This window comes from Astatotilapia calliptera, chromosome 2 (genome assembly GCF_964374335.1).
Source record: "Astatotilapia calliptera chromosome 2, fAstCal68.1, whole genome shotgun sequence".
Taxonomy (NCBI): Eukaryota; Metazoa; Chordata; class Actinopteri; order Cichliformes; family Cichlidae; genus Astatotilapia; species Astatotilapia calliptera.
The window spans coordinates 2099515-2115654 of record NC_137423.1 but is presented as its reverse complement, the minus strand read 5'-3'; the positions used below and the strand labels follow the sequence as shown (position 1 = coordinate 2115654).

Here is a 16140-nt window from a genome sequence, read left to right as displayed (position 1 = left end):
AGTAGCTGCTGTTAGCTTACAGCGCTTCTCTCTTCTTGCTACTACAACTTTCTAATAGCAGACAGGTAGGGAGACAGAGCTAATCAGTAAAATCAGAGGACAAATCATATACAGGAGACATCTTCAGAGAAAAACCAGGATGCTAAAAAAGAGATCAACGAGCAGCTGCATGAAGCAGTGTAGCTGGTAAGAAAAGAGACAGTAGTACAGAGCAAATTACTGAACACTGATTGTTTACTGCCACCACAGTCAGAGACACGTACAATCAGCCAGCCTCCTTTGTCCACAGTACTAAACCACACCCCCTCCACTTCTAATGCTCTTTATAAACCTCCATTATCCTTCTTGCAGCATGTATGCCTTATTCCTTATCCCTGTAATCTTGTCCCATCTAATTATTCTATAACATTAAACCATGCTATAATGATAAGGTAGCAAGTTGTGAAGAGGCCAGTGATAAAAATAGGGGGAGAAAAAACCAAACAGATAAAGTAAAGGGAGATTCATACCTTAGCTGATATTATCCACTTCCTTCTGAAAATTTAAATCCAGTTGGAAAGCTGCGGCCTATGGCTTCTAACGTTAACGCAAATCTCTCCCCTTGCTGCCTCACACAGCAGTTCATCCTGCTTTTACCTCCAAACACACACACACTGCTCCTCCCCCTCTCCTCTCTTATTACACAGGCATCATGCTCCTCTATTCTACTCACACAGGCACAGCCCCGCCCCCACTCTTCACACACAGTGTTCAGTCAAAGGCTACCCACAATCCTCTGCACCACACAAAGACAAGGGGGTGTGACCAATCACACACTGCCTCACTCTGCACCAGTGTTATTTAGCCCTTCCGTCACTGCATGCATGCTGACATTCCAGTTGTGGGCGGGCTACTGAGAAGGTTGCCATGACAACGTATCCCAAGTTGCTCTTTGTTGCTAATACTTTGCAGTAGACATTTGTTGCTATAGAAGTGCAGACATAGAAGTCTGCTCTGCTCTATGTGTGTGTGTGTGTGTGTGTGTGTGTGTGTGTGTGTGTGTGTGTGTGTGTGTGTGTGTGTGTCCTACATCAATCCTTAGTGTCCTAACTGGGTCACACCAGAACCCAGCTGCAGTGCTGCAGCACTGACACACACGCACACATACAATTACAATTATTCACTCAGAGTCAACTCTGAATAAACTACAGAATAACTGCTTGCACATACACCGAAGATTTCAAAGTAAATATGTTAAACATTCTCTAAGAATGATCGTCACATCTGGTAAATTCAAAGTAGCCTACACTACAAGTATGAGACTAATATGATGATACCAATTCTCTACCATGATTTTGGCTTCCCACAATTAAATGAACATATTAAGAAACACTGAAAATGCATGCTCCTCAACAGAATACAACGCAGATGAATATTAGGCGCTCCATCACTGCCTGCACGGGGGATGCATGTCAATCCCAGTTCCTGCATGTTGCAATGTGAAGTTTGCTGGACTTGTCTGGACCAGTAACACCGCATTAAGACATACGAGAAAACTGAAATATCTAGCACAGCAGAAAAGCTTGGAAAATCAGCCATTGTTTGGAAATACTTTGGATTCAGCAGAAGTGATGCGAGTAGAAATGATATGCAGAGTGTTGTGGAGCCATGTGTGCACCGCCTGAAACTTACTCCACCACCAACATATAATGCCAAGAAAATCAATGCAGTTGCTAACATAAAAGCAAGCATACAACACTTCTGTGCATCCATCCAGCTGGCGCAATGAAATCACCAACCAATCGCATTCCATTGATCATTCCCATGTGTGTAAATGTTGATTACATATTTTGTGGGTGGAGCCTAATTGGTGACAGAAAGTTAGAGCTGTTGCTACCAGTGTCATCACTTAACGCTGATGACACCGGCTAGGTTTAAAACTAGGTTTGTTTCGTCCAGATACTTACCGGTGCCCTCTGATAAACTAAGTTTTAGTAATGGGAAGATGTTTCCTGACCTGTACTCACTGTCGGTTCAGTGGATCAAAGGTCCAACTGGCCTAGGTTACAGGGGCCCGACATATTTGTGTGCCTTGTTAAAAAGAAACGGAAAAGAAAAAGGAAAAATTTGCGGCTTGCAAATCTTTAGATGCCTACAAACTTTGTCCTATGCAGTCACTGTCCTCGGGATTCCCATAAACTTGTTCCGCATTCACCTAGGGACCATTTTTGGCCCGAGGACAACACAAGGGACATCGAATACTGACATGTGTCAGCTGAGTTTTGTGTGCTGCAGCTGCTGAGCCAGAGGCATGGACATAAAACAGAGCTGTACAAGACGTAGGCCTAATCAAGTTTAGGTGGAGTTTATTTTCGTTATGCTGGGTACTAGCTAGCATGACAGAGTTTCTATACAGCTGGGTGGGTGCTATGATGTTACTGATGTTGAACTTTATTTTATTCATAAGGTTAGTTAGTTAGTGAATGTGTGTGTGAATGGGTGAATGACTGAATGTAGTGTAAAGCGCTTTGGGGTCCTATGGACTAGAAAAGCGCTATACAAATGCAGGCCATTTACCATTTACCATTTACCATTTAGTAGAATTGCCAACCGTCCTGTAAAAACGGAATCGTCTCGTATTCAGAGAAAATATTACGCGTTTTGTATTGAGGTGAGAAGGAACACAGTTTGAAACTGATCAATGATCAGCTGATCGGCTTTTCTCTCTTGTTTATTTATCGCCCACTTTGAGCCAGAAAGAAAAAAAAACAGTGGCGGTCGCGTTAAACAACAGCAGCACGTTTAAGCTTGATCAGCTGTTGTTAGAATTTATTTAATATTAATTTCTAGTATCAGCTGATGTTTGCTGGAGCCACAGCTGTAAAGCTGCTGGTCATGATATGGTTTGGATATGTGGTGAGAGGGAAACATGAGGATGAAACCAGGAGATGTCCTTACTGAATCATCAGAGCTGAACAGGTGATGGAGAAACAGGTTTACCTTTCAGGTGACATGGATGAGTTGAAGTTATGAACTGTTTCTGAGAGACGAATAACACCAGGATCCTTTTCTAAGCAGCTGACAGCTGGTAACTGTGCAGGGGCGGGTCTAGCAAAGTGTTGCCAGGGGGGCAGGTAGGGCATTAACAGGGAGAGGGGGTCACAAAGAAATACTTTTCTTTCTTATTCTCATTCAAAATGTCTCGCTTTTAAAAAATAATTATCTGAATCTTACAACAAACGATTGATAGATTGATGCATATATACCATCAGAACAGTGAACATCACTGTCACAACAGCGTTTATTTGCATTCAAAGGCTTTATGATTTTTCCTATAATGGCGGCCGGTCTCTAGTCAAAATGCCCGGGCCGATTTTTTGTCCCAGTCCAGCTCTGTATGCAGCTCATCTGCAGCCTGATGTTACCTGCATCTTCCTATTCAGAAGGCAGAATTTCCGAGTTCTGAGTGCAATCAAAGCACCACGACTGCAGTTTTTGTGTTGGATGTAAAAGGTGCACATGACGCTGTGACGTAGGCTAGAATCATGGCAGCAGTCAATGACGGTCCAGGCGTGGGATTTCTCTCGTGGAAATGTGCACATTATCTTTTCCTTTCTATTGGTAGGTGGCACAGTGCACTGTGGCAAGTAAGCAAGCTAGAAGACTGGTAGTCTGGCTGGGTATCCAGTAGAGCTGGGCGATAGAACGATAACGATATGTATCGCGATATAACTTTTACTCGATAGAGAAATTAAGCTATCGCGATAGACCTCGCCGCTCTTGTCCTCTTAAAAAAAAAAAAAAAAAAAAAAAAAAGGTCAGCCAATCCAAATTAAGTAGCGCAGAGCCGAACCAATCACAGCCGCAGCGTCACGTCGCGTGACTTGTTACGTACAGCACAAGTGCCAAGCCGCACGTGTGTTTGTTTGGGAAGCAGCCAGCGGGTAATGGAGGAAATGAGTGTGCCGACTAGAAAAATCAACCGAGCGTGACCGAAGAGAAAACAGATGATGGTTCCAATGCCGGAGAGATTGTCAAACGGAAGAGCCATAGAAGTCCCGTAGTGTGAAGGTATTTCGGTTATTTCAAGTCTGACAAAAAACAGAGTAGCGTGCACTGTAAATTGTGCCGAAAGCAAGTCTGCAAATACAATAAACTGGTGCATGCGTCACACTGCGCCACGTTATTGTTTCGGTGAAATGAATTTCTACAATACTGTTAATTCTACTCTCTGCAGTGTTTAAATGCTTACATATACACACAGTTACTGTCCCTCCACACATACGACTCGGTTCTGCTTCTATGCCCCAGCTTTGTTTACTTTTTCCCACCGAGGCTTCTAGACTTCTGATTGGCCAACATTTCTGCACGGTTAGGAATCTAGCGCCACCTGCTGCTTTGGCATGTTCATAGCAGCGTTTTCCTTCATTTCTGCCTTTATGTGTGGACGGGATTATTTTTTTAAAACGAAAACGGAAAATCTCCGTTTTCAAAAATACCCGTGTACGTGTGGACGTAGCCTCAGTCTCTGACTGGAAGCGCTAATTCGTCATTCGGCTTTTGTCAGACTAAAGTAACTGTTAAAACTGTTTGAAAAGCTCAGCTATACAACAAGGAGAGATTGAGAATTTCCTTTTAGTTCTCAGTTTATTTGATATTGACAAAAGTTAGTCAGTTTTGTCTGTTCTTCTGTAAAACAAACTAAGATTTATTTTTAGAATTAATATTTTGTTTCTAAGTGGAATTGACAATTTAGTCTGTTTCGTTTGTTCTATTTTGAAACTTAAACGCTTTAGCGGCTGCCTTTTGTGTAGTTTGCAATATTTGCCTTTATTTATCTGAAAAAGTCTCATGTTCCTTAAGTACATCTACCCTGTTGAACTTATTATGGGAAATAAATATTTAAAAACAAGCTGCTGATTATTTCACATTTTACTTGTGAGCAACGGCACATTTAAATCTTACAAATATAGTTATTTGGCTTATATCGTGATAGATATCGTTATCGCCTGAAATGAAAAAAACATATCGTGATATGAAAAAATCTCATATCGCCCAGCTCTAGTATCCAGTTACAGAAGCAACACATTAACAAGAGAAGTCTGAGTAAAACCAAAGTTACTTTCCCTAGTAACTAGTTACTTTGAAAGTAACGAGTAACTTGAAGTAACTGAGTTACTTTTAATAGAAGTATAAAGCACCCCTCCAATAGCCAAACCCATCTGTTCTCCGATTGGATTGTTAAATTTGTGATTGACATGACATTGGCCAATCAGATGAAAGGAAGAAAAAGACGGTCAAAATTCGTACTTGAAACTTGAGTGCAGAGTTTCACACGTATTTTTTGGCTAAGTACACACACAAATTCTTTTTACACATACAAAACTGATTTACAAGTACAAAATATTTATGACCACAATTTGAGCCCATAAACATACCGTTTGACTTATGAATTTGACAAACGAATAAATAATATACACTGTGTGTGTGTTTCTGTGCAAGTATACCATCAACACTGACACATATACAAGAAAACAGCCTTTGAATAGCCACTGTAGTGACCACTACGCGTGAAAGCGTTAGACAAGAATGTTGCTTTTTCTGTCAAAATGTTGTCATTTGACAAAATGGTTATCAAATGCAAACACTGATTTGTGAATGTTTGACATTTTTATTGTGTATCCTAGCAAACATAGTATTAAAGTTAGTCAAAGAAAAAAATCAACCTCATTAACTTTTATCCAAAAAAATCTGTAGAATCAATTATACAGCAGCACTGGTTATATTTTCTTTGAACACATTTTGGCATTTTTCAAGCCAGTTTCTTTAAATGCTGGCGATGACAGTGTCTGCTTCATTAAACCTAAAGACAATGCTCTTACTACTGATCCCCAAAGCATAGTTTTAGGAGCTTTGTGGACTTTATGAACCATCTTTATCTGAAATAAAAAGATGACAACCTGTATGAGAGGAAACTTCTGCTGAAAAACACCAAATCAAAATCTTAAAGTGATCATGAATGTTTTATTTCATAATACAAGATGTTTGCAACAGTTTACTAATCAAATAATCAAGATTACTGGACCCTAATTAACCCCTAAAAAAAACTCTGGTAACAGTGTGCAGGTTGTTATGTCTCATAATCACAAAAGGAGGGATTTCAGAGCTCAGACGTGTAAAACTTACTGCTGTACTAGTAAGTTTTACACTGTCTGAAGAGTTAGGGTGTTGTTGACAGGATGGTGCAGGATCCCAGGACAGCAGCAAGCGAGGACTTCAGCTTGCTTTCTTATTCTGTTCAACCTATAATCAAAATAAGTAGGGACAAGGACATATTATTAGGGATTAACTTTTTATTTCCACACTGGCTCTGTGTTGTATACATGAACAATGATGGAACAAAGACTGGATTTTCTGCAGCCTCCCCTGCTGCAGATACTCAGTCATCACATTGCAGCTCCAGGATCTGTTAGGCTTAGCTAAGTTCGTATTCAGTGCCATTACTTTGTGCCATCATCAAATGCTTGCGTTAAAACCGACTCATAGCATCTAAACATTTACATGCCATGTCTGCTAACATGCGGCTGTTGCTAAATTTATTTTATAGTGTTTACTGTGATAAAACAGCCACTGACAACACTATCTGGGCATTTGCTGTCAGTACAAGTTCAGAACTACATGACTGAGTTTGCTTTTCCCTATAATAAACCGCAGAAACCTGAAAACTTACCTGATATAAAGTAAGCACTGCAAAGACAAGAATTTCTCTGTCCAGTCAGTCCGTTTGATGGATTGCAACCATAAAAGCCTGCGGATGGCTCCAAAAGCCATCTCTGAAAATGGTCAACGCCACTTTTCCTCTGATTTCTGTTCTAACAGCCGTCTGTACAACAGGACAGTTCTTCCTTATTCTGACTATCGCTCCAGTTATACCTATTATGCCTATTTCCAGTGTCTCTCTGCACACACGTACAGAATGACGTAACCAAGAAAGCAGTCTGTCATATTATCACTCGTGTTTTAAGGCATTCAGTTTATAGGTTATCACCTTTTTAATACATAACAGTTTAAATACCTGTATTTGTTCCAGAATAATTATATTAATACAAACACAAACACACACATCATAATCATAATCATAATCATAATGGCCCCGCCCCTCCCTGAGCCTGGTTCTGCTGGAGGTTTCTTCCTGTTAAAAGGGAGTTTTTCCTTCCCACTGTCGCCAAAGTGCTGCTCATAGGGGGTCATATGATTGTTGGGTTTTTCTCTGTATCTATGAAGCACCTTGAGGCGACTTTTGTTGTGATTTGGCGCTATATAAATAAAATTGAATTGAATTTAATTGAATTACGTTTTTCACACATTTGTGGAATTCATACCACATTTAATTTAAATATGTATCATTGTTATTGTATTTAAAACAGTTTTAATTTTAAATTTAGTTGTAATTTTAAATCAGTATTTAAATACAACTACTACTCAGTTTGAAATAAATGCAAACTATTATCTAGTAATCTCAGACATATAACAACTCTACATACAGTGACATTAAAACTATTGGACCACCTTCACAACACAAGTATTAAAAGATAACTGTATTTCATGAGCCAAAATGCTAAAACTTACATCTCTAGTGTACAAAAGTTCTCTTGTCCCTGAACAAAACAGCTGGTTATTTTTGTAGAGCTGTTTTGTAGAAGGTGTTTCAACTGCTCTTTTGGAGTCATGACATACACTATATTGCCAAGTATTCACTTATCTGCCTTTATGCCCATGTTGGCTCACCCTCTGCAGCTATAACAGCTTCAACTCTTCTGATAAGGTTTTAAACCAAGTTTAGGACTGTGTTTGAGTTTTTGACCATTCTTCCAGAAGTGCATTTGTGTCAGTCACTGACGTGGGATCAGAAGGCCTTGCTCACAGTCTCCACTCTAATTCATCCCAAAGCTGTTCTATCGAGTTAACGTCAATCCAGGACTCTGGTATGGAAGAACTTGATTGGTTTGGACAGTCCTGACCTGCACAAACTCAATCATCATGTCTTTATGGACCTCGCTTTATGCACTGGTGCGCAGTCATGCCGGAAAAGGAAGCAGAGAACAGTCAAAGGAGCTTGCAAAGAACTACGATGACCTGGATGACTGAGAACCTTCACAGACATGAAGCAGAGAACACATCTCCACGGCTCTAGAGTCCACTGGCGAGTAGGCAGAGGTTGACTGGTAGTTTGAGACAGAACTGGCTTTGTCCAGCTGTTTTGGGGGACATTCATCTCTTCCAGGTGCCAGTCAGTTCTTGGGCACCTGAGGCCCTGTCCTCAATGTGTACTGGGATTGCCAGCCTCTGGTGGAGTCACCTTACGCTTTGGGGCTCTTGCCCATTGGCCGTGGGGGCTCTTCCCGGGGCCTCCTTGGTTATTTGTGTTGCCTTGGGTCTTAAGTGCTTTTGTGAGGCTCCGCTTAAACTATGCATATATAAAAATAAAAAAATGTAAATAAAATTGACTAACAAGAGGAGCCTATAGAGAGTTTATGGAGTTCCTCTTGGCAAAGGAAAACAAAGTGCTCTTCCTAGATGAGAAGCAAGTTCTAAAGATGCCAGTGGCAGATGCAATGATCCCATTATGTAACGTCTGAAACATCACACAAGCCAGTCTGAGTGCTCAGAGTAGAAATCTGCTATATGAATACCTGCCTATTAACCAGCTGCCAACATTTTAACTTTTACCATGTGACTGTTCTAAAGAGCTTGAAGTAGGTATGTTGCAAACCAACAGAGAAGGATAAAATACAGTAAGGTTTTGTGTATGTGTGTATAGAGTGTGTGTGTATAGAAGAGAAAGAACCAAAAATAGCCCTTGCCAGTGAAGGCTTAGGACTGCAGGGGCTGGCTCCCTAAACTAGGCCAGGGCCTTGGGTAACCTGATGGTTCCAAATTTAAGTTTGTAAAGAGAGGTTGCCAGATGTGAGAATTAAAATATGTGTCACAGATGAGATAGTAAGTAAAAATACCTTTTATATGCACAGAAACACAGGTGTGTGTGTCTGTTGTGAGGATAGCTAAGCAAAGACGAGATGGATCTAAAGTTGCATGGAAGCTGCATGAGAGGAGCTCCCATTACATCCGATTGTGTGTGTCTATATCTCTGTGTTCTGTGTATCTGTCAGGCTTCCAACAGAATGACAAAGCAAGTGTTCAAGTGTTAAAAAGGCACAACTCTAGCATGTATAACAGCAGCCTTTACATAAATTGTGAGGCTGAAACGAGGGAAGGAAGCAGAGAAAAACATCAGAGGCAAACATAAGTCCAAAAGTCCTGAATTACTCTTAATTTCTTTATACTTTGCAAGGGGAATGGGGCATAGATTCACTTTACTGAAACATCTGTAAATATATAGAAATACAGTTTAAGTATATAGGGCAAAAATCTATTCTGTTTTATTGATACAGCTCTAATTCACAGCAATAGTCGCCTTCTGTTCCATTCTCTGCCAGGATTATCCCACACTGCTTCAGTAATGTTGAGGTCCAGGTTCTGTCTGACAGGGTTTGTTTTTTGGTCCACTCTACATGGTGATGATGGACCAAAATCTCATGGCACACAGCAAAATCTCCAGTGTTAAATTAACACTGGAGAGTGTCTATATGGGTCCACACCTCTGAGTGTTAAATTAACACTTTTGGTAAATGGTAAATGGACTGGTTCTTATATAGCGCTTTTCCACTCTTCTGAGCACTCAAAGCGCTTTACACAACTTGTGCATTCACCCATTCACACCCATTCGCACAAGCACAACTGACATTCACACACATTCATACTCCGATGAATGCATCGGAGAGCAATTTCGGGTTAGTATCTTGCCCAAGGATATTTGGCATGCAGACTAGGGGAAGTCGGGAATCGAACCACCAACCTTCCGATCAGTAGATGACCTGCTCTACCACCTGAGCTACAGCCACCCTTTTGACAGTGTTATATGTTTAAAAGTAACCTAGTCAGTTTTGAAGATTAACAAAGGCTAACACTGAGCAGTGCTGATTTTCTAACACTGGAATATTTCTAACATTTTGAGTTATTTTCTAGTGTTAGAAAATCAGCACTGCTCAGTGTTAGCCTTTGTTAATCTTCAAAACTGACTAGGTTACTTTTAAACATATAACACTGTCAAAAGTGTTAATTTAACACTCAGTGTTGTATTTAACACTCAGAGGTGTGGACCCATATAGACACTCTCCAGTGTTAATTTAACACTGGAGATTTTGCTGTGCACTTTTCTGCAATCACTATTCTATTAATTTTGACATGATCCCTAATACCACTGACTGCAATGCCTCCACTGATTTTTACAGGGAGTGCAGAATTATTAGTCAAGTTGTATTTTTGAGGAATAATGTTATTATTGAACAACAACCATGTTCTCAATGAACCCGAAAAACTCATTAATATCAAAGCTGAATGTTTTTGGAAGTAGTTTTTAGTTTGTTTTTAGTTTTAGCTATTTTAGGGGGATATCTGTGTGTGCAGGTGACTATTACTGTGCATAATTATTAGGCAACTTAACAAAAAACAAATATATACCCATTTCAATTATTTATTTTCACCAGTGAAACCAATATAACATCTCCACATTCACAAATATACATTTCTGACATTCAAAAACAAAACAAAAACAAATCAGCGACCAATATAGCCACCTTTCTTTGCAAGGACACTCAAAAGCCTGCCATCCATGGATTCTGTCAGTGTTTTGATCTGTTCACCATCAACATTGCGTGCAGCAGCAACCACAGCCTCCCAGACACTGTTCAGAGAGGTGTACTGTTTTCCCTCCTTGTAAATCTCACATTTGATGATGGACCACAGGTTCTCAATGGGGTTCAGATCAGGTGAACAAGGAGGCCATGTCATTAGTTTTTCTTCTTTTATACCCTTTCTTGCAGCCACGCTGTGGAGTACTTGGACGCGTGTGATGGAGCATTGTCCTGCATGAAAATCATGTTTTTCTTGAAGGATGCAGACTTCTTCCTGTACCACTGCTTGAAGAAGGTGTCTTCCAGAAACTGGCAGTAGGACTGGGAGTTGAGCTTGACTCCATCCTCAACCCGAAAAGGCCCCACAAGCTCATCTTTGATGATACCAGCCCAAACCAGTACTCCACCTCCACCTTGCTGGCGTCTGAGTCGGACTGGAGCTCTCTGCCCTTTACCAATCCAGCCACGGGCCCATCCATCTGGCCCATCAAGACTCACTCTCATTTCATCAGTCCATAAAACCTTAGAAAAACCAGTCTTGAGATATTTCTTGGCCCAGTCTTGACGTTTCAGCTTGTGTGTCTTGTTCAGTGGTGGTCGTCTTTCAGCCTTTCTTACCTTGGCCATGTCTCTGAGTATTGCACACCTTGTGCTTTTGGGCACTCCAGTGATGTTGCAGCTCTGAAATATGGCCAAACTGGTGGCAAGTGGCATCTTGGCAGCTGCACGCTTGACTTTTCTCAGTTCATGGGCAGTTATTTTGCGCCTTGGTTTTTCCACACGCTTCTTGCGACCCTGTTGACTGTTTTGAATGAAACGCTTGATTGTTCGATGATCACGCTTCAGAAGCTTTGCAATTTTGAGACTGCTGCATCCCTCTGCAAGATATCTCACTATTTTTTGACTTTTCTGAGCCTGTCAAGTCCTTCTTTTGACCCATTTTGCCAAAGGAAAGGATGTTGCCTAATAATTATGCACACCTGATATAGGGTGTTGATGTCATTAGACCACACCCCTTCTCATTACAGAGATGCACATCACCTAATATGCTTAATTGGTAGTAGGCTTTCGAGCCTATACAGCTTGGAGTAAGACAACATGCATGAAGAGGATGATGTGGACAAAATACTCATTTCTCCCTCCCATTCTACTTTTAAATACTCTAGGAACAACAAGTAGGCCTGTAGTGTGAGAGCGAAGTGCTCTAATGATGTCTTGAAGATAGGATGGCACCTGATTTTTCTAGACATTGTATGTTAGAAGAAGGATTAATTCAATTCTGGATTTAACAGGGAACCAATGAAGAGAAGCCAATACGGGAGAAATGTGCTCTTTATTTTTAGTCCCTGCAAGTATTCTTGCTGCAGCATTTTGGATCATGGAGGTGGCAGTACCATGCTGTGGGGATGTTTCTTTTTTTTTTTTTTTAGCAGGAACTAGGTGACTATTTAGGGTCAGGGGAAAGATGAATGCACCAATGTAAACATCCTTGATCTGCTCTAGAGCTCTCTGGATCTCAGACTAACAGAACAGAATGACTCTAAGCGCTCTAAGCGAGGACAAGAAAGAAGTGGCTTTGGGACCACTCTGTAAATGTCCTTGACTGTCCCAGCTAGAGCCCAGACTTGAACCTGATTGAACTTCTCTGTAGAGATCTGAAAATGTCAGTGCACTAACACTGCCCCTCTAACGTGATGGAGCTTGAGAGGTTCTGCAAAGAATAATGGGAGAAACTGCCCCAAAATAGGTGTGCCAAGCTTGTACAGACTTGAGACCATTATTGCTGCCAAAGGTGTTTCAACTGAGTTTTTAAGAAAGGCTTTGTATATATACATGCACAAAATGACATATATATATATATATATATATATATCTATATATACATATATATCTATATATCTATATATACATCTATATCTATATATACATATATATCTATATATACATATATATATATATATATATCTATATATATATATATATATATATATATGTATATATATATATATATATATATGTATATATAGATATATATATATATATATATCTATATATATATATATATCCATCAATCCATCTTTTTCCGCTTATCTGGGGCCGGGTCGTGGAGGCAGCAGTCCAAGCAGAGAAGCCCAGACCTCCCTCTCCCCAGCCACCTCTTCCAGCTTGTCCGGGGAAACACCAGGGTTTTCCCAAGCCAGCAGAGATATAATAATTCCCAGTGTGTCCTGGGTCTACCCCGGGGTCTCCTCCCAGTGGGACATGCCCAGAACACCTCACCCAGGAGGCATCCTTGTCAGATGCCCGAACCACCTATTATTCAAATCACATCACAACATACACTGACCCCTGAGTCCCCGTGTTTTTAACTCGGCGGACGTGATTAAGGATGCCGACCACCGCAGACCGCGCCCCACCACATACCCCCATCGCCCGATTGAGGCCGGGGAACCACCCAGCTGAACCTACACCCCACCGCGAGTGGGAGGGGGAATCAGCCCGGACCGTCAGCACCCCTGGGGCCCGGCCAAGCGACTGGGAGTTGCGAATCCAGGTGGCCGCCTGCGAATCCAGCAGCGTTGGCCAAGCTCGGCCGCGTGGCAGGTGGACGCGGCGCGGCCGGCACAGTCGTGAGTCCCAGGTCATAGGCGGCTTGGCAGATCTCAAGCATGGTGCACACCTCGATGGCCAGCTCCAATCAGAGAGGACAGAGAGGACAGATGGTTTGAAAGAGGAGTGAAAAGAAGCCATCTATGTCCTCTGTGAGCGACCATCTTTGAACAGAGGCGGGGTTTACGACACCAACTCTCTGCCATCTATAATCCAGTTTTGAGATCCCTCCCCAGACGCCTTAACGCCCACTCACATCCTGGGCCATCTGACCTCAGGAATTCGCATGATAAGGTGGGGCCAGGTTTCACAATGAACACACCCGAAACTCTGGCTGATTGGGACCCACACCCAGTTTACACCTTGGCTCAGGTGATTAGAGGATCATCAGGGGTCCTTTTGTCCCTCTGTGGGGGGAAACTCCCACTGGGTTTATATCTGGGACTCTCCACCATTTGACCTTAGAACTGAAGAAGCTTCTCGGATGAGAGGTGAAACGTCTTCAAGCAACTTAAAGAAGTCCAGACGCTTTTCTTTGCAAGCTCCTTTGACTACGATGACCTGGATGATTGAGAACCTTCACAGACACTTAAACATGAGAGGTTTTTGGACAAAGTTTGTGTTTTTTCCATTGTTTAAGCACTGCTTCCAGTCAAGAGTGATACCATATATGTCCTATAGCTGCAGAAAAGGCTAACATTGTTATCTTTTTACCAAAAAAAACAGCTGAACATGAGAGGTTTTTGGACCAATTTTGTGTTCTCCATTCTTTAAGCACCGTTTAAGCACCGGCACCGTTTCAAAAGTACCGGTTTGGTACTGGTATCGGATAAAAGCTAAACGATACCTATCCCTACTCGAGATGAGTACTGTCAGTGCGCCTCAGGGTGGCTGTGGCTACAATGTAGCTTGCCATCACCTGTGTGTGAATGGGTGGGTGACTGTGTGTGAATGGGTGGGTGACTGTGTGTGAATGGGTGGGTGACTGGGTGTGAATGGGTGGGTGACTGGGTGTGTAAAGCACTTTGGGGTCCTTAGGGACTAGTAAAGCGCTATACAAATACAGGCCATTTACAGGCCATGAGAGGGGCCTGTTGAAAAAGCCTGGCTGTCTCATGGTAACATACAGGAGTCATCACTCACTGTAAAGGTGACACAGAGTTCCCAAACTTCATGCATTACCACTGCATCAATCACCAACAGGCGTTACATGCAAAGGTGATCGGGCATGTCATGACTCCCGTCGTGAAGATCATAAACAGCATCCGCTCCAGAGCTAAACAGCACAGAGCATTCAAGGTGCTGTTGAAGGAGCTGTCAGCTGACTGTGGTGACCTGCTACTAAATCTGATGGCTCAGCACGGGATGGATTTTGCTTTGTTTTTTGTCACTTTTGGGTGAAATCAGGGAGTTCATGCAATCCAAGGCGATAACACAACGCTGCTGGAGGACAGTGAGTGGATACTTGACCTTGCATTTTTGATGGACATTACTGGGAAATTGAACCATTTCAACTGTAAGCTGCAAGGCAAAGGTAAGACTGTTGCTGACATGATAAGTGCTTTAAATGCATTTAAAGCCCAGATGAACATCTTCTCTGTGCATGTACAGAGAAATGCACTTTCCCTCTGTGCAGATGGTGCTGAAAGACAACGCTTCTGCATCTGAGACTTTTGACAAAGTTGCAGAAAAGTACTCTCAAGACCTTGATCATTCATTTCCAATCCATTCATGAACGTGGACACAGCATGCATTGCTGAGCAACTAAGTGCAATGTTCAGCTTTATGCTGGACAGGTGGAAATCGAAATTAGAACACAGCAAAATGACCTCCACCTCAAAGCCAAACTTTGGGTGCCTTGTTGACACAGAAAAGTACAGTGGTGTATGCACAGCATCTATGAAGGTTGCCAGCCTGTATGGTTCAACCTGTCTTTGTGAATCAGCCTTTTCTGACATGAACTTCATCAAGAACAAGCACAGAACACGCCTCTCTGATGCACATCTGCAAGACTGAGAGCTGCGGTGTCAAGTTATACCCCAGATTGCAACACACTGGTGAACAGCAGGAAATGCCAGGGTTCCCAGTGGCAACATGGCAGTGTCATGGCAAAGCTGAATTTAATTATTGAAAAACAAACGTGTTCATTGAATGTAACATTTGATTTTTTTTAGAAAATCTGCAGATTTTGTGACAAGTTCAGTAAAATCTGAAAGTTGATTTTTGTATGTTTCATAATTGATAATCTGTGCAGACATGGTGCAGTGCATGATTTGTTCAACATTGTTAACGGCAAGTGAAAACGTTGCAGATTATTTGAAAATGTAAATACTTTAGAGATTTATAGAAAGAAAGTGTGTATATGTATCTGTTTCCTACCTTCTTAAAGCATTGTTTGTAATTATTGTGAGAAATCATTAACAGAATCAGTGTCTTTACAGAGATGAATACCTTCAATTATTAATAATAACATATAATTAAAAGTAAACTGAGCAAATTTGTTATTTCAGAAGTGTAAAGTATCAAACTGGTAGCCCTTCGCATTAATCAGTACCCAAGAAGTAGCTCTCAGTTTCACAAAGGTTGGTGACCCCTGATTTACTTACCCCTGAGTCCAGTTTACTGTAGAAGACTTCTCAGGATGAAACAGACACCCAGGGTTGGAAGCACATGCCCTGTCTGCTTTCAGTATTGCTATTCCAACCCTATTCCCAAAGAGATACAGCCCAGTTTCTCTTTGACTGCAGCTGTTGATTAAAACTGTCAATCATTATGTACTGTCTAAGTTTTACAGCAT

General features: G+C 41.5%; 1 protein-coding gene and 1 long non-coding RNA gene across 4 annotated transcripts in view; both read right to left on the bottom strand.

The window, feature by feature from the left end:
* stox2b (storkhead box 2b) overlaps window positions 1-16140 on the bottom strand; it is a 46458-nt gene that overhangs the window by 28837 nt on the left and 1481 nt on the right. Inside the window, exon 1 of one of the 3 annotated variants that reach the window (XM_080308962.1) lies at window positions 510-686. The exons of 1 other annotated variant lie outside the window; for it this stretch is intronic. The gene's annotated coding sequence lies outside the window, so the exon portion shown is untranslated. Of the gene's footprint in view, window positions 1-509; window positions 687-16140 lie in introns of those variants that run through there. One more of the 3 variants, XM_080308966.1, reaches the window with a different exon arrangement.
* LOC145432256 (uncharacterized) lies at window positions 5984-16090 on the bottom strand. Its single transcript, XR_013912537.1, has 2 exons — window positions 15950-16090; window positions 5984-6282 (listed from the first exon to the last, which is right to left on the bottom strand). It is a non-coding gene; the product is annotated as an uncharacterized LOC145432256 (long non-coding RNA).